Genomic DNA, 8596 nt, shown 5'->3' with positions numbered 1-8596 from the left:
GGCGTCACGCCGTGACGCGGTGGGCCACATGACGCAGTCACGTGACACACCAAGCCGACGTAGAGACGCCCCGGGGCAGGACACCGAGCGCGGCCCCGCAGCGCTGCGCGCACCATGTCAGCCAGGGGAATCAGGCACAGACATACATAGGAACCATATGAACATAAGTAAGAAAAGATCCTTAAAACAGAACAGCGCCGTTTGCTGCATATGTTGCTGTAGTATATAGAAGCGATATGCAACAATCCATAATAATCCAATCAAGTACATCATACATTGTCTTTCATACCCATATTCAATATTAAAAATAACATTTCATAACTATCGGAAATACCATATGAATAGACAGTATCGTTAAAAAATGATCATGAACTCCACAAAAGACTATATATACATCGCCAATGAATTAGTGTGGTGTAAGGCAGTGTCATAGTGAAAATAAAATGGTATCACCGTTTTGACACCGGTATCAAAACACTTTGTGGAAAAAAATCACAAGGAAAATGAATTAAAATTCATGATTTTAGACCATGTAAAACCGCTGAAAAAAGGTGGTGATAGGTTAATGATACTAAAGAAAAACGAGCTTAGATGGATTTTTCGTTTAGATACATTGAAGCCCAAAGGCCTAAATGTTGAATTTAGGGTAACTGGGGAGATGGTGGGCTAGCGCCCTGTCCTCCATTGCTCATGACTCTGTATATTCATATTGCTGTAGTAGGTGAATCCAGTGGATGTTATGTACAACTATAGTTCTGTAAATAATGCCACAATGTATATATACTAGCACTATTGCACTTTATGTGTCACCTGACTTGAAAAAGGTTCTGTGAGAGAACCGAAACGTTGTCACTTGACATGTGTGAATAAATAGCACATTTTTTTTCATCTTTCAAGGAGTGCTGCAGACTTTTATTGTTTATTCATCATCCTGAATCGAGGGATTACCGCGGGCACCCTTTTTCTCAGTTTCCAAGGGAGTGCTGTTGGACCTTTTATATGGATATACACTCACCTAAAGAATTATTAGGAACACCATACTAATATGGTGTTGGACCCCCTTTTGCCTTCAGAACTGCCTTAATTCTACGTGGCATTGATTCAACAAGGTGCTGATAGCATTCTTTAGAAATGTTGGCCCATATTGATAGGATAGCATCTTGAAGTTGATGGAGATTTGAGGGATGCACATCCAGGGCACGAAGCTCCCGTTCCACCACATCCCAAAGATGCTCTATTGGGTTGAGATCTGGTGACTGTGGGGGCCATTTTAGTACAGTGAACTCATTGTCATGTTCAAGAAACCAATTTGAAATGATTCGAGCTTTGTGACATGGTGCATTATCCTGCTGGAAGTAGCCATCAGAGGATGGATACATGTTCTCATTCTGTTTACGCCAAATTTGGACTCTACCATTTGAATGTCTCAACAGAAATCGAGACTCATCAGACCAGGCAACATTTTTCCAGTCTTCAACAGTCCAATTTTGGTGAGCTCATGCAAATTGTAGCCTCTTTTTCCTATTTGTAGTGGAGATGAGTGGTACCCGGTGGGGTCTTCTGCTGTTGTAGCCCATCCGCCTCAAGGTTGTGCGTGTTGTGGCTTCACAAATGCTTTGCTGCATACCTCGGTTGTAACGAGTGGTTATTTCAGTCAACGTTGCTCTTCTATCAGCTTGAATCAGTCGGCCCATTCTCCTCTGACCTCTAGCATCCACAAGGCATTTTTGCCCATAGGACTGCCGCATACTGGATGTTTTTCCCTTTTCACACCATTCTTTGTAAACCCTAGAAATGGTTGTGCGTGAAAATCCCAGTAACTGAGCAGATTGTGAAATACTCAGACCGGCCCGTCTGGCACCAACAACCATGCCACGCTCAAAATTGCTTAAATCACCTTTCTTTCCCATTCTGACATTCAGTTTGGAGTTCAGGAGATTGTCTTGACCAGGGCCCCCCCCCCCCCCCTAAATGCATTGAAGCAACTGCCATGTGATTGGTTGACTAGATAATTGCATTAATGAGAAATAGAACAGGTGTTCCTAATAATTCTTTAGGTGAGTGTATATATATATATATATATATATATATATATATATACACAAAGCAAAAACGAAGGCAGCACTCCAATTTGTGAAGAAAGTGGAAGGTTTATTCACCCAACCAGCAGCAACGTTTCAGCTCTCTCTATGGAGCCTTTGTCCAGCTGGACAAAGGCTCCATAGAGAGAGCTGAAACGTTGCTGCTGGTTGGGTGAATAAACCTTCCACTTTCTTCACAAATTGGAGTGCTGCCTTCGTTTTTGCTTTGTGTCTACAATTTGGACCTTGGTCACAGGTCTTATAAGGAGGACTTTTTGCACCCGTATATATTCCTTCTGGAGTGCTGCTTCTTTTCTTTACTTTTTTATATATATATATATATATATATATATTAAAAAAAAGGACGTATATATGTATGTATGTTCCGCGATCACTCAAAAACGCAACCATCGATTTCAACAAAACTTGGTATACACATCCCTTGCTACCTGGAAAGAAGTCTTGTGGGGGTCTCAGCACTCTAGGAATTACCGTTCCTGAGATATTCCCAAACAATGACCTACATTAGCCAATACTGTACAAGCCTGCAAGTCTTTCAGTTCATATCCCAACTGCCATACACACGGTCACATGTCCCTTATCAGCCAATTGAAGCTCGCAGAGCCTTAGTCTCCACATACACAGTTTTACTTCAGGTTTCCATAACAACCCAGCCATTTTTCTTGACTGCTGTAGGTAAGCTTTAGGCTAGGGCTACACGACGACAATAAGTCGCACGACACATAGGGCACAACTACACTGCTACATGTGTCACACAACATGTGACATGATGCGACTGCGACGCGAAAGTCGCAGAAAAATCCATCTTGGATTTTGCGAGACATTGGTACGACAAAATCATGTAGCCCCAGCCTTAGGCCTCTTTCACACGGGCGTTGCGGAAAAATGTGCGGGTGCGTTGCGGGAACACCCGCTATTTTTCCGCGCGAGTGCAAAACACTGTAATGCGTTTTGCACTCGCGTGTGAAAAATCACGCATGTTTGGTACCCAAACCCGAACTTCTTCACAGAAGTTCGGGCTTGGGATGGATGTTCTGTAGATTGTATTATTTTCCCTTATAATGTGGTTATAAGGGAAAATAATAGCATTTTGAATACAGAATGCAAAGTAAAATAGCGCTGGAGGGGTTAAAAAAAATAATCATAATTTAACTCACCTTAGTCCACTTGATAGCGCAGCCGGCATCTCCTTCTGTATTCTTTCTTTAGGACCTGGGTAAAGGACCTTTGATGACGTCACTCCGGTCATCACATGATCCATCACCATGGTAAAAGATCATGTGGCGTACCATGTGATGACCGGAGTGACGTCATCAAAGGTCCTGTAACTGTATTTAATGCTCACCACAGGTCCTATTCAACAAAGGAGACACAAGGAGATGCAAGTGGAAGGTGAGTTAAATTATTATTATTATTTTTTTAACCCCTCCAGCGCTAGTTTACTATGCATTCTGTATTCAGAATGCTTTTATTTTCCCTTATAACCATGTTATAAGGGAAAATAAAAATGATCGGGTCTCCATCCCGATCGTCTCCTAGCAACCGTGCGTGAAAATCGCACCGCATCTGCACTTGCTTGCGGATGCTTGCGATTTTCACGCAACCCCATTCACTTCTATGGGGCCTGCGTTGCGTGAAAAACGCAGAATATAGAGCATGCTGCGATTTTCACGCAACGCATAAGTGATGCGTGAAAATCACAGCTCATCTGAACAGCCCCATAGAAATGAATGGGTCGGTATTCAGTGCGGGTGCAATGCGTTCACCTCACGCATCGCATCCGCGCGGAATACTCGCACGTGTGAAAGGGGCCTTAAAGAGGCAGGGCGCTTTGGAAGTCACTGTTAAGGGTGCAGGGGCCACTATTAACCCCTTAAGGACACGGCCATATTTCACCTTAAGGACCAGGCCATTTTTTTCAAATCTTACCAGTGTCACTTTATGTGTGAATAACTTTAAAACGCTTTGACTTATCCAGGCCATTCTGAGATTGTTTTTTCGTCGCATATTGTTCTTCATGACACTGGTAAAATGGAGTAAAAAAAATATAATTTTTATTTATAAAAAAAATACCAAATTGACCAAAAATGTGGAAAAATTAGCAAATTTCCAAGTTTCAATTTCTCTACTTCTATAATACATAGTGATACCTCCAAAAATAGTTATTAATTTATGTTCCCCATATGTCTACTTTATGTTTGGATCATTTTGGGAATGCCATTTTATTTTTTGGGGACGTTACAAGGTTAAAGGTTTAGAAGCAAATCTTGAAATTTTTCAGAAAATTTCTAAAACCCACTTTTTCAGCACCAGTCACTTTGTGAGGCTTACATAATAGAAACCACCTAAAAATGACCCAATTTTACAAACTACACCCCTCGAGATATTCAAAGCTGATTTTACAAACTTTGTTAACCCTTTAGGTGTTCCACAAGAATTAATGGAAAATAGAGATAAAATTTAAAATTTCACTTTTTTGGCAGATTTTCCATTTGAATAAATTTTTTCCAGTTACAAAGCAAGGGTTAACAGCCAAACAAAACTCAATATTTATGGCCCTGATTTTGTAGTTTACAGAAACACCCCATATGTGGTCGTAAACTGCTGTACGGGCACACGGCAGGGCGCAGAAGGAAAGGAATGCCATACGGTTTTTGGAAGGCAGATTTTGCTGGACTGGTTTTTTGACACTATGTCCCATTTAAAGCCCCCCTGATGCACCCCTAGAGTAGAAACTCCAAAAAAGTGACCCCATTTTGGAAACTACGGGATAGGGTGGCAGTTTTGTTGGTACTATTTTAGGGTACATATGATTTTTGGTTGCTCTATATTACACTTTTTGTGAGGCAAGGTAACAAGAAATAGCTGTTTTGTCACCGTTTTTATTTTTTGTTATTTACAACATTCATCGGACAGGTTAGATTATGTGGTAATTTTATAGAGCAGGTTATTACGGACGCGGCAATACCTAATATGTCTCCGTTTTTTATTTATGTAAGTTTTACACAATTATTTCATTTTTGAAACAAAAAAAAACATGTGTTAGTGTTTCCATAGTCCGAGAGCCATAGTTTTTTCAGTTTTTGGGCAATTATCTTGGGTAGGGTATGAATTCTTTATTTTTAATCAGTGATAAATGTTTTTTTTTTTTTTTTTACTTTTTAAAAATTATTTTTTACCCAGACCCACTTGGTTCTTGAAGATCCAGTGGGTCTGATGTCTGTATATTACTATATAGTGTACTGTACTGTATTTTCACTTTACAAAGTCTGATCAGATTTCTGCCTTTAGCAGAAGTCTGATCAGCACCATGGACAGCCGGAAGCTTGTGAAGGCATCCGGTTGCCATGGTAACCATCACTCGCTGCCACAACAGAGCAGCGGGTGATGGTGAGGGAGGGGGGCCCCCTCCCTCTGTGATCCCGTCAAGAATTGGGGGCTGAAAAGGCACAGCAGCCCGCGATGGGAGAGGGAGTTCCCTCCCTGTTAACCTCTTCCATACCCTACGGGCCGCGGCATGGAAGGGGTTAAACGGCTGACATCACAGCACAGATGTCAGCCGTTTCATGCAGAGTATCAGCAATGTGCTGCCCGCCCGCCCCCTCTCATTTTCAGCACTGCCCGCACCTCACCCCCTGCACATCCCGCCGGCAACTAATAATGAGGGCTGCAGGGGGGCTTAAAAATGAAAATTTGGGTAATTTTGAAGTCTCTGATCACCGGACCGCGGGGATCAGAAACTTCCGACAGCGCTGCAAACCACAGGTCTGAACCAGCAGGCACCCAGTTCTGATCACCGCCTGCCGCACGGCTGTGATCGGAAATACACATGACATACTGGTACGTCATGTGTCCTTAAGTACCGGGACTTAATGACGTAACGGTACGCCATGTGTCACCAACAGGTTAAAGTGGCAGGTTAAAGTGGCAGCTGCTGTGTAGGTCACTGTTAAAAGGGCGGGCACTGTGGAGGTCACTGTTAAAGGGGCCATTATGGCACCAAAAATGGTAAAAGGCAGAGTGGATCCAGCATGCGTGTGGATCCAACACTCCCTGAATTTTATGGCGGCCATTATGGCGCATAACAGGTAGTATTTAGTGTTAGGACCTGTCTAACAGAGATCGCCTTGACGTATGGCAGACAGGCACAGATGTTTTTTTACAAAATGCATTGGCCAAGCATCTCACCTTATAAATAAGCGTAGCATTAGCACTATAATTTTTGTGATTATGGCATTGTTGTTTATCTGATTTGCAGGGTGCTGCTGCATTGTCTCTTTTTTCCCTGTTAAAGGGGCAGGGCGCTGTGGAGGTCACTGTTAAATGGGCAGGCACTGTAAAGGTCACTGTTAAAGGGGCAGAACTGTGGAGGTCACTGTTAAGTGGCAGGGGCCACTATTAAAGGGGCAGGTGCTGTGGAGGTCACTGTTAAAGGGGCAAGCACTGTAGAGATCACTGTTAAAGGGGCGTTCACTGTGGATGTTACTGTTAAGAGGGAAGGCCGCTGTGGAGGTCACTGTTAAAGGGGCGGACCTGGTGGAGGTCACTGTTAAGGGGGCAGAGGCCACTATTAAAGGGGCAGCTGCTGTGGAGGTCACTGTTAAGTCAGCAGGGTACTGTGAGGTCACTGTTAAGGGAGCTGGGTACTGTGGAGCTTACTGTTAAGGGAATGGGGTACTGTGGCAGTCACTGTTAAAGGGACGAGTGCTGTGGAGGTCTCTGTTAAGGGGGCAGGGAACAGTGGAGGTCACAGATAAAGGGACGATCCCCTATGGAGGTCAGTGTTAAGGGGCGGGGTGCTGTATAGATCACTGTTAAGGGGGCGGGCCCCTGAGGAGGTCAATGTCAAGTGATTGGGGTGCTGTTAAACTCACTGTTAAAGGGGCGGGCTGCTGTGAAGGTCAAAGTTAAGGGGATGGGCTGCTGTGAAGGTCCCATTTTAAGGAGGCAGGGCACTGTGGGGGATCTGAGTTAAGGGTTTAGAGGGGGTGTGAAGTTGACTGTTAAAGGGGCAGGGTACTGTAGAGGTCACTGTTATGGGAGATACTGTCGATATTATTTAACGACACACAAAAACATTAAATGAAATAGATTAAATATACGGTAACCGTGCGAAGCCGGGTCCTTCTGCTAGTATATGTATATATGTCTCCGTTAAAATATACATATATATATACACTAACCTAAAGAATTATTAGGAACACCTGTTTTATTTCTCATTAATGCAATTATCTAGTCAACCAATCACATGGCAGTTGCTTCAATGCATTTAGGGGTGTGGTCCTGGTCAAGACAATCTCCTGAACTCCAAACTGAATGTCAGAATGGGAAAGAAAGGTGATTTAAGCAATTTTGAGCGTGGCATGGTTGTTGGTGCCAGACGGGCCGGTCTGAGTATTTCACAATCTGCTCAGTTACTGGGATTTTCATGCACAACCATTTCTAGGGTTTACAAAGAATGGTGTGAAAAGGGAAAAACATCCAGTATGCGGCAGTCCTGTGGGCAAAAATGCCTTATGGATGCTAGAGGTCAGAGGAGAATGGGCCGACTGATTCAAGCTGATAGAAGAGCAACGTTGACTGAAATAACCACTCGTTACAACCGAGGTATGCAGCAAAGCATTTGTGAAGCCACAACACGCACAACCTTGAGGCGGATGGGCTACAACAGCAGAAGACCCCACCGGGTACCACTCATCTCCACTACAAATAGGAAAAAGAGGCTACAATTTGCACGAGCTCACCAAAATTGGACTGTTGAAGACTGGAAAAATGTTGCCTGGTCTGATGAGTCTCGATTTCTGTTAAGACATTCAAATGGTAGAGTCCGAATTTGGCGTAAACAGAATGAGAACATGTATCCATCCTCTGATGGCTACTTCCAGCAGGATAATGCACCATGTCACAAAGCTCGAATCATTTCAAATTGGTTTCTTGAACATGACAATGAGTTCACTGTACTAAAATGGCCCCCACAGTCACCAAATCTTAACCCAATAGAGCATCTTTGGGATGTGGTGGAACGGGAGCTTCGTGCCCTGGATGTGCATCCCTCAAATCTCTATCAACTGCAAGATGCTATCCTATCAATATGGGCCAACATTTCTAAAGAATGCTATCAGCACCTTGTTGAATCAATGCCACATAGAATTAAGGCAGTTCTGAAGGCAAAAGGGGGTCCAACACCGTATTAGTATGGTGTTCCTAATAATTCTTTAGGTGAGTGTATATATATATATGGGCCCTGTAGGGCCAGTATGGGCTCAATATATATCTGCCATTGTATGGGCTATTTGCCCCAGGATGTATGTATTAAATATATCACTGCTTGAAAAAGGTTCCAGTGTGCGAACCGAAACGTTGTTATTTGGTAAATAAATTACACGCTTTTACGCAAGGAAGTGCCGTGGATTCTCTTGGATTATTGTCATTTGGAAGTCTTTGATCGCTTCATCAGCCGCTGGCACCCGCCATCATATAATACTGCTGTGCTG

Source organism: Bufo bufo, chromosome 10 (genome assembly GCF_905171765.1).
Source record: "Bufo bufo chromosome 10, aBufBuf1.1, whole genome shotgun sequence".
In the NCBI taxonomy this organism is placed as follows: domain Eukaryota; kingdom Metazoa; phylum Chordata; class Amphibia; order Anura; family Bufonidae; genus Bufo; species Bufo bufo.
Note: the sequence above shows the minus strand (reverse complement) of the source record.